Raw genomic sequence first — 16,907 nt, 5'->3', positions numbered from 1 at the left:
GCCCAGGGATCTGCTCCGATGCCGTGCAGGCATGTGCCTCGGAGAGCTCTCGCAGCCGGGATTTCTGTGTCACGTCCCTGGAGTTTGCCCTTTACAATTGGAGGCTCTTTGGACTTGTCTTTTCTCCCCTTCTCTCCCCCTCCCTTCCCCTGCCCTCCCTCTCCTCTCCTAAATGTTCCATCTTTCAAACATAAGGGGGGAGTTCATTTGCTGACATTCGCTACAGACTGCCTTAGTGCCTGATGATTTGCCGGCATTATTTCAGTAAGTTCTTAGATCACCTCAAGAAATACCATCCCCATTTTATGGAAGCAAAACCTGCGTCTCAGAGAAATGAAATAACTTGCCCAAGGTCACCCAACAAGTAAACCCCAGCCTCCCGCTGGGAAGCCAGTTCTGCCTGATTTTCGAGCCCCTTCTGCGAGCGGACCCCTCTCATACTTTGGCTGACCTCTTCCAGCTCAGGCTGGGGCAGGCAGGGGCTCGGTGGAGCATGGGAACGAGATCCGACCTTCCCTGGGCTGTGACTGTGGCTGCTAGCAACCTGCACAATCCTCTGGGAAAGCTCAGCGGCAGCCCAGGCCTCCACCTAGAGTAAATCCCCGAAACCCCGCCAGAAGGTGGCTGAGCTGGGGACTGGGGTCCCACCAAAGTCCCACTCCCTCTGGAAGCCCAGCTCTCTTGTGGTGGTGGTGGGGTATTCCCAGAAGGGCTGGGAGCAGGCAGAGCATCCTCCTGTTTTTTGGGGGGCAGGGAGCCACAGTGTGAGCCCAGGGGCTCTGGTAGGTGGGAAGTCTCAGGTGCACTCAGGAGGGCCACCCACAGGCCACGGCCAGCACCAGGGCCGGGATTCTTTCCAGGAAGCGCTATTCCTCTTCTGGAAAGCTTCAGAGTCCCACAGAAATGAGGCAGACAACTACTGGGTGTCCTTGAGCCATGGGTCTCTAAGATGAAGTTGCTGATTTGTAAATTAGGGAAAGCCATGCTTGCCTCAGAGGGCTGCTTTGAGAATTCAGTGATACTGCTGCTTTCCTTCCTGCCTTCAACAGAGATTATTGTGCCAGGCAGGATGCTAGCTGAGGGTTGTTCCAGGATGCTCAATTAAATTGGAACATCAAGTAACAACAATTAATTTCTAGTGTAAGTATATCCCAAATATTACATGGGGCATACTTATACTAAAAAATGATCTGTTGTTTCTCTGATATTCAAATCCTGTATATACATCTGCTAAATCTGTGGCCCTCACTAGGTGCCAGGGAGGGGAGAGTGGAGAAAGCAAGAGCTCTGACCCCTGCCCTGGCGGTGACCACGTGCTTGTCTTCCCCCTGCCCACCCCCGGCCTTTCCTCGTCTTTGCTGCAGGCTCACCTTCTCCGCTCACCCCTCCGATCTGGTTTGGGGCCAGGCTTGGGCCTCCCTTGGACTGAGGCCAGCTTCTGCCGGAATCGGCTCAGCCTGGGGCCAGGTCCATCTCCAGCCTCTGGGGTGGCGACTCTAAAGGACAGGCTACCCGGCTCCTCAAAGGTCCTCAGGGCCAGTGACCGACACCGCAAGGCGTTGCCGAGCTGCAGCCAGAACAGGCAGAAGGCAGCTCACACCTGGCCAGGAAGACCGAAGGATGTGGGGCGAGGCGGGCTGAGCTGCCACGTCCTAAGCCCCGGAGCCTGTGACTCTGTCCCCGTCCACGGCTGAAGGGCCTTTGCAGGTGTGAGCAAATTCAGGATCTTGAGTAGGAGAGATTATCCTGGATTATCCGAGGACCCTAAATGTAAGGAAAAGGGTCGTTATAAGAGGGAGGCAAGAAGGTCAAAGAAGGAAGACTATGTGGCGATGGAAGCAGAGCTTGGAGGGATGTACTTGGAAGAAGGAGGAAGGGGCCAGGAACCACGGAATGCAGGCACTCAAGAAAACGAGCACAGGCCAGGAAAGGCTCCTGCCCTGGAGCTTCCAGAAGGAACACCAGCCGGCCGAGGCTTGGATTTTAGGCTCCTCGCTTCCACAGCTGTCTGAGAATAAAACTGTGTGGTTTCAGGCCAGTGAGTGTGTGCTAACGCAGAGCAGCCACGGCAGAGCAGCCCACAGGCACCCCCGGAGGATCGGTGGCCTGCAGCCGGGCCCTGCGCAGGCTGGCCTGGGTGGAGGCGCGCTCTGCTCCGGGTCCTTCTCTCCATCACCGTCAGCCCTCTGCTCGGGCGGGAGTCCAGACCAGCCCGGGGCCCGGACCCACAGAGTGCCAGAGTGGCAAGGGGTCTCCCTCAGGGACTGCGCTGGCCTCAGGCTGTCCAGATGGGGACACACCCGAGGCTGGAGGGACGGAGCAGCCTTCAGATCAGCCACAGCTCCCTGATACTGGGCCCTTTATGCACACGGCCTCTAGTTCTCTAAACACAAGGCAGCTCCTATCCTAGGAGCTGTTAGGGGTGTGAAAATAGAGCGTTCTAGGAAGTTGCCTGACCTCACCTGGCCTGTCTGTCTCCCTGTTCATGTCCCTTGACCGGCTGCAAGCTATATCTCAGCAAGTCACTAGACTTCCCCAAGTCTCAGGCCCCCATCGGTCACAAAGGATTCCCGCCTTCAGTGGCATTTGGAAGACTTGAGGATGACGCAAGTCCAAGAGCTCTTTACCTGCATAGACAATACCTGTTATGTGGGGGTTATTCCTGACTCTGCTCCAAACCACAGCGGTGGCTCCTGTCACTCTCAGAGGAGAAGGGAGTGGCTGGTGACTGAACATGCCATTGAGTGCCCTCAGTATGTTCTTTCTAGCCTGAGGAGCTCAGAGACGTAGAGCAAGAAGCCTGATGTCACACAGCAAGCCAGGGACCAGGGGACAGCTTGTCCCAGACCCTGAGGCTTGGCCAAGGCTGTGCACTCCCCAGGATGCCCTTTCTCCCTGGCCTTTATAGCTGCCATCTCCCCACCCAGTCCATCCAAGTCCTAAAGTGCTTCACTCCATGAAAGTCTGCCATGTCTACACTGCAGCCCCAGAGCCCAGATTTCACTTTAGGCACCCGAGAAAGTGCCCGCAATTTTCCATGGCTCAGGAACGTCACTTGGAATGGGAGTCATGGGGCCCTGGCCTTGGAGAAAAAACACTTTTGATGTGGCCTTGACCTAAGCCCATCAGCCAGGCGGCCCAGCTCCTGCAGCCGCCAGCCTCGGCTTTTCCTCCCTGAATAAAGGGTCATTGTTCCCTGGCTGCAGAACCAGAAGCTTCTGACGAGTGCTGAACTTCAGCTAATAATCAGAACCAGACTTGGGGGCAGGAGGTGGAATGACACGGTCTTTTGGACTTAAAGAAACATTTGAATTTCACATTTGCCAAGCTAAAGAGAAAACCTCCGTCTCCTCTTCTCCCAGCAGCCCCTCTCCCCAAGCACCACTCCCACCCACCTCTACTTTTAATCCTTTTCTTTTTTTCACTTTTAATATCTAGGAAACCCAACCCATGGCTGTTGTGCTGAGTATCATTTGGCCTCAGGCTCAAACCACCGCAGAGCTTGGCAGGACACGGGAGAGAAGCTGGCCTTGGAGGGAGGGCGGGAGCTTTCTGGAGCCCCCATAACTGGCAGCTGTTGGGTTTATAGAGGGCTGCCCAAACCGTGCTGGGCTCAGCCCTAGTCTGGGTGAATTATCCTTTTGCTTCTGGGAGCCCAGTGGCTGACATACGAATCCGGAGAGAAAATGAGGAGGACATAAGAAGAACGCACAGCTAAAGCTTTTCGCAGTTCCTCTTAACATGTCCTGAGCCATCATACTGCTCCGCCCTCTCTTTCTTCTCTGCCCAGTTGCCACTTCTCATCTCTTCTGTCTCAGCCTCAATACCGCTTAGCATGGTGGTCTGATGGTAGTAATGGTTGCAGCCCAGATTTGGTAAAGCCTCCTCATGTCCGTGCCCTTTGATGCCTTCCCACATTGACTCTGGCCTAGGCCATAGCCCTGATTCTGGTGAATGAAATGATGGCATATATGATGTGAGCAAAGACCTACTTACAAGTGTTGTGCATTGAGACTTGCCTCCTTGCAGCTCAGTGACCAGCATGCAAGCAAGCTTGGACCATCCTGCTGAAGAAAAAGGGCTCGAACACAACGAAAGGCCCCAATCACTCCAGCCACTCAGCCAAGGTAATAATAAGCCAGCCAGTTCCAGCCAACACACTGGTTGACCATAGACCTGGGAGAAGACAATCACAGCCCAGACTGGAACTCCTCAACCAGAAAACTTCCACCCTGACAGATAATGAGCTAAGTGGTGGTTGTTGGAAGCCAGCAAGTTCTGGGTTGGCTTATTACCAAGCACATCTAACTGATACACACAGTCCAGGATGCTTGCAATGACTGGGTCATTTGTACCTCCTCTGCACTGTACCACACTTACTATAATCCCGTTTACTCATTTGACTTTTCCAGTAGACTGCAAGCTCCCATAGGGTGTGGCACATTGTAAATGCTCAATAAATACTTGTCAAATCAAGTCAGACAGATCTGGTTTTGAACTCCAGCTCAAAGTGGCTTTGCAACTTTGCTCTATGCTTCTTACCTGTTCTGAGCCTCAGTTCCCCCATCTCTGAAACAGGGCTAGAGAGAGCTAGCATGTTACTGGGAGGACTGAATAAGATAATGATATGGAGTTTGCCTAGGGCTGTGTGAGACCAATTTCAACAACAGTTGTGAAGCTCCCAAAGACAGCCTGAAAGTTTCTGGATACTTGATGATATAAGACAATTCTCTCAATGGATACCTTCTGCCAAATTTGGTTGGCAGCAATTATGCATTCAAAGTGGAAAGTTTGACACTGAGATTGATCCCTGAATGCCTTAGCACTTTGGTTCCTTTTGCTCTTCTTTTGAATTTGCAGCCTCAGGTACTAAGGCAGAAGCCCATGTACAAGTATAGCCTATGCTCCCACTCCATTCCATGAGATACACCTTTCATGGGGAAAAGTACCAAATTAGTAAGAGAGAATAAAGGAGAAGAAGGAAAGGGGCCTCAGACACACTCATTCCATGCACAAAGACCCTAGAGAGAAGGATCTTAATATATATTAAAGGAACTGAAATAAACAATGATTGGAGCCAAGGATGAGAGAGCAAGTTCTGGGAGCTGAGGCATGAGAATTGGGCAGGGGATGGAACACACAGGACCTTGTAGGTAATTTTAAATGTATTTTTTTCTTTATCCTTAAAACCATGGGAAACTACTGGGAGATTTTGAAAAGATCCCTTCAAGTTTAAATCTGGCTCCACAGCGGTGAGTGGTCAGGACTTCTAAGAAAAAATAGGTCATTAAATGGTGTGTTATCTAGTTGCCTCCTGATTATCTGAAGACAGTGTTAGCTTTTGGGACCACCTTTACCATTTGCAAACCACATTTTCATGATTGATCCATTGGAGCCTCACCATGTCTATTAAACAGGAAAACAACCACCAGACCAACACGAAAACAAGAACATAGGATAACACTTTTGGACTCTCCCCGTGATACTACTCTTCAAAGTGCTTTGTCACTCTTATCCCATTGAATCCCACCTAAGCATACCTAATCCACACAGCTAACACTTAGAGCGCTAGTGCCAGCCACTGCTCTAAGAACTGTGTCTGTTTTAACTCACTGACTTTTCACAACCATGCTAAGGGAGTAGCTCCTCTTGTCACAGATTCGGAAAGGAGGCCCAGGGAGGTTCAGCATTTTGCCAAGGCCACAGTTTGTGATGCTAAGATTTGGATGTGGGCAGTCTGACTCAGGAACCCATGTCCTTGAGCACCACGGATACTGTCATTGCCCCGTTGTGTATATAAGGCCACGTGACAAAAGCGGTAGAGCTGAGGTTTGAACCCAGGAAAGTTGAAGGCAGACCAGGCTCTTTATCACCACCTTACACATTACCTTCAGCGGCAACATTTGGAAAATACATTTAGACTTGAATGCACACAGTGATGAATGCACATTTGCATATGTCACCCCTGTGTGTATATGGAGTATACCTTAACTTGCTCATTTATGTATTTATGGGGTTCATGGAAGAAATCAGTAATGGGAACTATCTTCATTGGTTGCCCATATTGAGCCAGGACTGGTGCTAGGATCTGAGCAGAGGATGCCACTTTTGGGGTTTCCTCAAAATCACAAGCCCAATAAGTTACAGAGCTAACCCTAGAAACCCAGCTCTAAGTTCACTCTTCTATAATGCTGGTCAGGGAAAAAAGGGAAGGAAAAGAAACTATAGCACATGTGTGCAAGCCTCTCCACTGCTGTGCAAATTGGATGGTTAATACTCATATAATAAACATTCTCAAATTAACGACATCTCCAGACCTGAGCAGGATGGAGATGAGGCAGCAATGGAGAGTCCATCCAGCCCCCTAATTTGCTCTTGGGGCAGTTAGGCCTAAGAAGGGGCCCTGTCCAGCTGAGACGCTCCAGCCAGCCGGGCCAGCTCATGGCAGGATAAGCTGTGAGTCACCCATTACCACCTGGGTTTGCAGAGCAGCCCGTCAGTCTTCTCATCCACGCCTCCCTCCTCACGGGCATATTCCCAATGCACCTTTCCCAGTGTTGAAATGTATGCAAAGCACCCTGCACTGCCTCCTTTTCCCAAGCTCAGAATGGAGGTTTGGTAATCAGGCTTTCTCTGGAGGGCAGAAGACTGAGTGGGGCCTGTGCTGTGGCCATGGGATTTCAGAGGTCTAAGACTATTCTACTGGTTAAAGACGCAGTAACTGAACTATGAAGCAGGCATGGTCCTAGGGACTGGGGATGCGGGGCGAAATCATACAAACCTCCTGCCCACAAGGAGCTCAGGTTCGCGGAGGAGACAGATGCCTGGACAGCCACCCTGCATAAAGAGGGCAGCGCGCCCACCGATGCACGCACCCGGCATCACTGGCAGGTAAAAAGGAGCTGGGGGCCACCTCCCATGGGAAGGGCAGGGAAGGTCCCCAGGGACCTCCGTGGAAGGCGTCACGCAGCGTTCTCTGGGGACATGCTGTTTCCCATCCCTCAAGGCAGAGGTGCCGAGGCTCAGGTGTGAGTTTGGCCGCCCACTGTGCTTGGGTGGGAGCAAGGCTACCCAGTCACCATTTGGGGACCTGCTCCTAACTCTGCCTCGTTTACTGGCCATGAGCTAGAGACTGTCACGGTGCTGCTGCCAGAGAGAGTCCTGGGGGACGCAGCAAAAGGGGGGGAGGGCACTGACTCTTCCTGGTTTGCCTCTTGGAGTCCTCCTGAAGACCTGGATGGGGAGATAGCCCTGCCACTGCCATTTCATGCGAGACCTCGCAACTGGAGTGCGACTGAGCAGGGGCCTGAGTGGTTTCAGAACATCTGCTCCTTTCACTCCCCCCTCTAAAGACCAGTGGCTTCCTTGAGCTGTAGGAGCAGCTCCTCACAACCCCATGCCTAGTGTGGGGCTCTGACTTCTCCAAGCCGCGTACTTGGTTCAACTCAGCATCTAGTCCCCCACAACCTTTGCATGGTTTTGCCGCCGGTGCCAGTGGCTTCTTTCTTTGGGGCCCAGGCACTGAGCCCTGGGGCTCTCTGGCTCACAGCCTTCTGAGCCCAGCAGAGCGACTTCTTCCGGCCTCGCTGGTTTCTGAGAGTCTCCTTCGATGAGACCCAGAGCAGTTTGGCCTACTTTGGAGGTGAACGACCTGAGCAGGAGATGAGAGGAAGCGATAAGGGCAGCTGTCTCCTAGGCCCACGGCCTCTTCCTCCGCCCCCGAGGGAGTTCTCACGGTGCCTGAGGGGTGGTGGCAGCTGGGGTGGGGCTCCTGCCCCTTACAGTTAGTCACCAGGCTCTGGGAGGCTGCCCTTTCATCGGTTGAGCCCCAGATAACTGTGGCAGATAAAACCCAACCCCAGAGAAGGCTCTGCCTGGACTGGATTCTGAGAGGTGCCTTGCATCTCCTGGGGACTGCAGGCGTTAACTCATCCTGTGCCGGCTTACTGCTCACCTCTTGGAAGCTTTGTCCTTCCTGACGAACGGGGCAAGTGCCGCAGGAGGGAAAAGAAAGATCACTGACTCTTGAGAAGCCCTTGCCGAGGGTTGGGCTCTGGTCTCAATGAGCTGGTGAACAGGAGCCCAATTAATCCACGCCACTTCCAGCTACTGTAGTGTTTCTCATGCTTGGACATTTTGGCGTGGACAAATCTTGGCTGTGGGGCCGTCCTGTGCCCTGTGGGGTGTTTAGCTGCATCCCTGGCCTTTCAGCTAGGTATCAGGAGTACCCCCCATGCAAGACAATCGAAAATGACTCCAGGCATTGCCAAGGGTCTTGGAGGGGGTGGGGGACAATTGTCTCCAGTTACAAACCACACTGAGCAAGAACTTGGGAACATCAGAGGTCATACACAGGATGGTGAAAGGACTTGGCCCATATCCCACAGGAGTCAAAAACTGGTCTACCTGACCCTAGATAAAGGGACATTCTGTTATGTTTGTCTTTCATTTTCATACCTCTTGTTGTAGAAATTCAGAGAATACTGTCTCTAGTGTATTTCCTCAACTGTAATTGATAGCACAGTTGTCTGCCTTAAGGGCTAATCATAACGATCAAATAGCTTAATGGATGTGAAAATATCTGCCATGGATCTGGGTGGGTGGAAGGGCCCTTCCCTGATGGACAGGAATATCACTTTGACTGTCTCTCCCTTGTTTGCACATTGGAATCACCTGGGCAGCCCTTATGCGTGTGGCTGCGGGGCCGCATAGGAAGAGACTCTGGTTTTGTGGGTCTGGGTGGAACTTGGGCATCAGTAATGCTTAAAATCTTTCCTGTGATTCCAATGCTCAGCCATGGTTGAGACACACTGATAACCCTCCTAAGCGCTGAGGTGGCTCCAGGACACATTCCACCCATTTTACTGTCTCGGTAAGAGGAAGGAGGTCCAGCAATAAGGTAGCAAGGGAAATCTGTTTGGGCTATGCCAAGTGGAAACTAATTCATGGGAATCACCTTTAGTGAAAACATCTTAGGAAGGCTATGCCACAGAGAAGATGATGGAAGGTGGAACTTCAAAGTCCTTTCTTTGGAATTTTCAAGAATTCACCTGAAATATTTACCATGCCACCCATCACTGAGTCAACTGATACTTGAAGAGCAAAAGAGGTGAAATATGACCCTCAGGGCAGGTACCATAGATAATGAAATACTTTGTATGGGTTGTTAAAATAAATCCACGAAGAATCTCCTCTCCTCTCCTCTCCTCTCCTCTCCTCTCCTCTCCTCTCCTCTCCTCTCCTCTCCTCTCCTCTCCAATTCTCTCCTCTTCTCCCTTTCTTTCCCTTCCCTCTTCCCTCCCTCCCTCTCTCTCTTCCCCTTTTTTCCTCCCCCCTTCCTTCTTTCCTATTTTTGTTTGTCTGTCTCTTTTAAAGCTAATATGTTTGATTTTTTTTTGGGGGGGGGGAACAGAAATAAAGCTGCTCTTAATAGCAGCACACTGCAGACCCTAACTCTAATACTCCTATGCACAGTTACTTTATTAAATTCGAACATATCAGAGAGATAGCTTGATATAATAGCATTTTCACTTGATAATAAAAGCATGTTTCTATACTATTAAAAAATTCTTGAAAACATTTTCATGGCTAATTTTCCATCCTATGTCTATGTATATGTATCACAATTTTTCCCATTTCCTTTTTGTTTAACATTTAGATTGTTCCCATATTTAAATGGGCATCCTTGCAAATATCTTAGAGCACTCATTTTCCTGAGGAAACACTCTAGAGATGGGATTATTTGTTCAAAGATGACTTTGTCTCATGACAATTACTGACTGCTTTTTATTAAAATGATGAGTGAACTTAAAGGCTGACCAGCTGCACCCTCAGCAACCCTAATGTCATTTAAAAGTTTACAATTTAAGAGCTTAAAATAAGTAGTACTTAATATTTTCTTCAGTTTGCCTTTGACTATTAGTGAAGATAATCATATGTCACATGTTTTTAAGGTATGTGAACATCTCTTTTGCTGTGGATTTTTCAATGGGAGTGCATTTTCCATTTACTTTCTTTGCTTGGTTATATATTGGAATTACTTTCTTTTGATATATAAACTCTCTCTTTAGATGAACAATATTAATATCTTGTCTTTACATTACAAACATTGTTTCCCATTTTGTTTATATCTTTTACATTTTGGAGTGCTTTAAACAATATTTATTGTCTCATTTCTCTCTGACATTTAAAATAAACCTATCATCATGAAGGAAACTTGAACAACAAACATAGAAATGTAAACTAAGAAATAAAATATGTTTTGAATTCCACCAGAAATAATCACTGTTAAATTTTGGTGTCAGTCCAGCTCTTGATAGAGACACAACTTTTTTCATTTAAAAAGTGGAATTATATAGCATATGTTACCTGCCTTTGTGAGCATTTTCTTTGTTCACTCAATAGCATTTTAACACATGATATTTATTGAACTGCTATAAACTGTTTCATTATATGAATGTAACATATCATATGACATTGTTCCCAGTTATTGGGATTCTAGGTGCTTCAAAATGTTGCCCAGAATAAATATTGCCTTGGTGAACATCATTCAACGTATCGAGTTTATCTAGTTATTTTCTTTGGATATCATCCTGGGAGTGAAATTGTTAGGCCCAGAGAATCACCCCTTATAAAGACTCATGATTAAAAATGACTAAATTGACCTTAAGGAAGATTGGGCCAACTAATTCTTTCACCAAAAGGAAATAAGGGTGAGAAAGCCTTATAAAGGTTACAAGGAGTGTGAAGATTAATTTAATGTTTCAACCTGGTGAGGTTATGGGGTCCAATTATTTGGTCAAACACTGGCCTAGATGTCATGGGGGAGGTATTTTGTAGATGATATTAACACCTAAAGTCATTTGACTTTAATTATACTTCATAATGCAGGTATGCCTCATCCAATCAGCTAAGAGTCTTAACAGCAAGAACCGAGGGTTCCGGAGGTCAGAAGAATTTCTACCTCAAGATTTCAAAATCAACTCTTACCGGAATTTCCAGCCTGCCAGCTTTCCTTAAGGAATTTGAGCTCAAGACTTCAGTATCACTTTTATTGGCATTTCCAGCTGAGGCTTGCTCTGCAGAGTTCAGACTTGCCCCAGATTATTTTATTCCTTCCAGAGCATGCATCTTCTGTTTCTCTGGAGAACACTGTCCAATAATGGTGGTGTAAGGAAGAGTCTGACACTCACTAAGTGCTTAGTAAGTGTTAATTCCTTCCCCTTTCTCCCTTCTGACCTTGGGTGAAGTTTCAAATCAAGCCTTTTGGGATTAACAAGCAGTTATTTTTAACTGCTTACTATGTGGACTGAGCAAAAATGTCGAGTATTTCTAGTGTAAAAAAATGTGTAGGCTGTCATTCCTCCCCAAAACCCATAAGGCTTTTCCTACAGTTCTCTCCTTTAATCACATTTTCATAATTTCCTTACTGTGAGCCACACACTGTGACAAGGCCCACATAGGACCTGTTAAGGATGCTGACAGCTGATTTTTCAAAGTGACACTGTGGTATGGTGTTGGGACCAAGGCCATTTGGGGGAAGATTGGTTCCAGGGGTGTCAGTGGCTGGATGGTGGGGGGGGGGTGAATGGGTCATCTCTAGTCAGCAGAGGCAAGCACTGAGTGTTTCCGATGCAGGGAGTGCAGGAAACAACCAAGGTCACCTTGAATTACAGGGCGGAGGGCATGGTCAAGGGCAAGAGTCTGAGTAAGTGCAATCTTAAGTTATTCTAAATAATAGCAATAATGCCCATTTATTGAGTGCTCTCTATACTCTAAGCCAGAGGTTGGCAAACTAAGGCCCATGGACCAAATTCAGTGCAACCATCGTTCATCTAAATAAAGCTTTATTGGCACACAGCCATGTCTATTTATTTCTGTACAATCTCTGGCTGCTCTCACATTACAAATGCAGAGTTAAGTGATTGTGACAGAGAGTGTATGGTCCACAGAGATGAAAATATTTACTAGTTTACTATTTAGAGGAAAAGTTTGTCAACCATGGTCTAAGCAGTCTACTCTACAAAGAGACTCCTGTTTTGCTGCAGTTGCAGTTGTTGCTTGTTTCTTTATCTGTTTGTCCATGTGTAAGTTTTTGACTGTTGTTTCATTTCCTAATCTTAAAAGAAATACATGGTCATTGTTGACAATTGAAACAATACAATTTTATTTTTTCAAATTCAACAAAGAAGAAAATTCAAATGCTCTCTCTAAGCCTATCCCTTGGACAACTTACTTAACCTCTTAGTGCCTCAGTTTTTTCTTCTGCAAAATGGGTATAAGTTGCAGTAGGGTTGTTATGAGGATTGAATGAGTTAATGTACATAAACACTGAGCTGCATGGAACACAATAAATACCTGAAGGATAGTAATCATTCTCAGTGGATATTTGGTTATGGTGGTGGACTGGACTTTTTCCTGATGTGTACAACCTCCTTAGATAATAAGGATATTACCGTTTTCTTTTCCTAATGAAACCAAGCAATGGGCCTGATCAAATTCTACCAAAAGCCCTTGAATTTTCCATTTCATAGCACACAAACTGTATCTCCAATCTCTTGTTAATTACACAGCACAGAGAAAGTAAGTTATGTTTTATGAATCATTATTGCTTCAACTGGATTCAAACAGGAAAGGGGAAAGCACTCATAGATTTTAAAATAGAAGGGATTAAATGCAGAGAAGTAGTTATGCAGGTGATGGAAACTACTGAGACTCAATTAAACCAGTGGGGCAATGCAGGGACTAGCAGAAGTGGGCAGCCACTGGCACTCCCAGGCTGGAGGGGAAGAGGGTGGGGCCGAGACCCTCTGGGCTTCATACCTGGAGCTCCTCCATCATAGCACTCAGCAGCCCACACTGTGGTGGCCCCACTGCTGGACGCTCGCCCCTACTGAACTGGTGATCATCAACAGCAGGGTTATATCTTGCCTATTTTTGCACGATCAAGCACCATTGGGCATGGAGATGTTGCTCATGCAGTGAACAAATGACAAAAGTACCATAGACAATCAGCATTTCCAAGGGGAGGTGTGCAACAAGGTAGAAAGGGCATGGCCTGGGGCATAGACTAATCTGGGCTTGAATCCTAATTCTGACCTTGACTTGAAATTACTTCACCTCTTTAACTCCTCCTCCTGAAAAATGCAGCAGGTGCATTGGGCTTGAAATAGAATGCAAAATAAATATTTTCCATGTTCGTTGAGTTGAGAATGTAATAGGGCAACAGACATGGGATTACTATTATTATTTTTTGCTTATTTTTTATTAACCTCAAATTTTGGATAGACACATATTTTATCAGCAGGAGAGGAGCCAAGTCACAGTCCCACCTGGAAGAATGACTGAACATACAGAACCCAATGTGGCTAGTTTGTGGAACACCAGGACCCAAAAAGAGAAAAGAAAGCAAAAAATGTCAGCTGAGTTCTTCCAACCCACCGGCTTTACATGCCTGTTGACCAGCAGACTCTTATTAAGTACCTGCAAGTTAAGTATTGCCATTGTTCTTTATGCAGACAAGGGAGGTTCAGGGAGCTCAAATAACCTCATCAGTTACTAAACTAACTTGGAGAGCCATGATCCCAATATAGGAAAGAGTTATTCCATGGCTCGTACTACATACTCTTTACTCTCAATGAAACTGTTCCCAAAGACATGTAAGAAAGATAAACTGGAGAAGAAAACTGTGGGTATGAAGGGTGAGTAGAAGAAATAGAGGAGAGAGAGGAGAGAGAGAGAAAGACAGAGAGATGAGACACGAGACCCATACACATCTATAGATTTTACCCCCATGTTTTCCCAATCCCAGTTGGATACAAAATTTGTCAAATATTTGACAGATCAGAAACTCTCCTGCACCTGCAAGTAAGAAAGTAGTTCACACCTCTCAAGAAGAAAACATTCACCTTTTTCATCCTACTACTGGTGCAGAAAGCAGAGGAATGGCCAAAAAAAATCCATTCTTTGAAGTTAATGTTTTCAGTGCTCTTTGGGGCTTTGGTTTGTTTCATTGCTGAAGCTGGGGCTTGTGTGGTCCAACACTATTTATATATGGTGTCACATTTCATTTAATAATAGAGGAGGGAAATCTATGCTTGTGCACTTCAGAAAGACTGTCCATCAAGAATGCCCACTTGATGGCTTCCAGGGACTCCACAGGTTTCCATGCATTACTCTCAGGTCACAAGGTGTTGGGAGATGCTCTTCCACATCAATGCTTTTGGATTTTAAAGGGGCATCATGAGCTGTGTTCCCCAGAAATGTCCTTATCTGGAACTCAATTATTCTCTCACATTTCCTTTCCAGAATGTAGCCATTAATTAGGAAGAAAAGCTAGAAAATACTGCAAACAGACCAAAGAACTGGTACAAAGACCAGTGAGGTCCATCCTTCAAACTCACTCACTTCTTTTCCCACCAAGATTTTACAAGCTCAGTTTTCAGTCTTCCATACTCTAAAAAATACAACCCCAAAATAAATAAGAGACTATCCCAGGCAGGCAGCCCAGGGCAGCCCAGGGTTGTTTAGAAATCTAAAGAACTATGACAACAATAGACTGCAGCCTTTTGTTTTAGAGGCAAAAAGCCCTGCCCACTACAGTAACTAAAACAATCCCCTCATTATATCATAGTTCAGTAAAATGAAAGATTTTCTCAAAAATGAACCAAGCCAGAATGAAGGAAGAATTGTATAGGAAAGGGAGCATCTACTATTATTTTTATTTTTATTTATTTATTTTTTCATTTCTCTCTACTTCCTCCCACCCCTCCATTGTCTGCTCTCTGTGTCCATTCACTGTGTGTGTTGTTCTGTGTCTGCTTGGATTCTTGTCAGCGGCACCGGGAAGCTGTGTCTCTTTTTGTTGCGTCATCTTGCTGTGTCAGCTCTTTTTTTTTTTTTTTAAGATTTATTTATTTCTCTCCCCTCCGTCCCCCCACCCCAGTTGTCTGTTCTCTCTATTTGCTGCATCTTCTTTGTCCGCTTCTGTTGTTGTCAGTGGCATGGGAATCTGTGTTTCTTTTCGTTGCATCATCTTGTTGTGTCACTTTTCCATGTGGGCAGCGCCATTCCTGGGCAGGCTGAACTTTCTTTCATGCTGGGTGGCTCTCCTTACAGGGTGCACACCTTGCATGTGGGTCTCCTCTACATGGAGGACACCCCTGCATAGCAGGGCACTCCTTGCGCACATCAGCACTGTGCACAGGCCGGCTCCACACGGTCAAGGAGGCCCGGGGTTTGAACCATAGACTTCTCATGTGGTAGATGGATGCCCTAACCACTGGGACAAGTCTGCCATCTGTGTCAGCTCTTCGTGTGTACGGCTCCACTCCTGGGCAGGCTGCACATTTTTTGCGTGAGGCAGCTCTCCTTATGGGTGCACTCCTTGCATGTGGGGCTCCCTTATGCAGAGGGACACCCCTGCATGGCATGGCACTCCTTGCATGCATCAGCACTGTGCATGGGCCAGCTCACCACATGGGTCAGGAGGCCCTGGGTTTGAACCCTGGACTTCCCATGTGGTAGGTGGACACTCTGTCAGTTGAGCCAAATCTGCTTCCCTACTGTTATTTTTAAATATGATTTTTATTTTAAAATAGTTTTAGATTTACCAAAAATATTTCAAATTCCCCATAGATCCACTCTGTTTCCCCTACAATTAACCTCGTACATTAGTGTGATACTTGTGTCCCAAGTAATGAGCCAATATAAATGCATCACTATAAACCAAAGTCCACACTTTCCTTAGATTTCCTTAGTTTTCACCTAATACCTTTTTTCTGTTCCAGAATCTGTCTGGGATCCCACATTGCAATTAGTCTCCATGTCTTCTGAGGTTCCTCTACACTGCTATATTTCTCAGACTTCCCTTGTTTTTGATGACCTGGGCAGTTTGCAGCTATTTTGTAGAATGGCCCTCAAATAGGATGGCTATGATCTTTTTTTTTTCCAAGATTAGACTGGGGTTATGGGTTTTGTGAGGAAATCACAGCAACAAAGTGCCCTTCTTCTCACATCCTATCAAGGGCACATAACTGCTACTGTGCTGACTGCCTGGCCGAGCTGGAGTCTGCAGGGCTCCCCATTGCCAAGTTACTCTTTTCCCACCTTCCATACTGTACTCTTGGGAAGGAAGCCACCACGGACAGCCCACACCTAAGGAGTGGGGATGTGCTCCACCTCCAGGAGTGTGGAGTGTCTGCATAAATTATTTGGTATTCTTCTGCATGGGAGACTTGTCCCTTCTCAATTCATTTATTATTTTTCAATAAATTATTTGTATCAGTGTGGACTCATGGAGACTTATTTTACAGGTTGGGTTATTAGTCCAATACCACTTTATTTTTTGTTGCTTTTGTTTCTTAAATTGCTTCAGATTTGGCCATTGGGAGTTCTTTTCAGTCAGCTCCTGTGCCCTTGGGATATACCACTTTCTTTCTGTTGGTTGAGCTCTTCTTCATTTCCTGCTGCTACAAGACGTTCAAAGTTTATTGCAGGTCTTATTTTGTCAAAGGACTGCTGATGCAAAGTACCAGAAATGGGTTGGCTTTTTTTTTTTTTTAATAAATCAAGTTTTGATACCCATCAACAAAGCATACAATTCATGCAATGTGTACAATCAGTGGTATTTGCCATAATCACATAGTTGTGTGTTCATCACTTCAATCATTAGTAGAGTATCTTCATTATTTCAATAATAATAATAATAAACAAAAACCAGACAAATGAATAAGAAAATTTCTCACCTCTCAATCTCTCAATCTTCCCCCACTGTACATTGCTGTTGTTTCTAGCTTTACTGTCCAGAGTATATAATCAGTGTCTTTTAGTATAATCACAATGTTGCACATTCTTCATCTCAAAAATTTTAGAACAATTCATTACTCCAAAAGGAAGACTCTACACCC

Source organism: Dasypus novemcinctus, chromosome 3 (assembly GCF_030445035.2).
Source record: "Dasypus novemcinctus isolate mDasNov1 chromosome 3, mDasNov1.1.hap2, whole genome shotgun sequence".
In the NCBI taxonomy this organism is placed as follows: domain Eukaryota; kingdom Metazoa; phylum Chordata; class Mammalia; order Cingulata; family Dasypodidae; genus Dasypus; species Dasypus novemcinctus.
Note: the sequence above shows the minus strand (reverse complement) of the source record.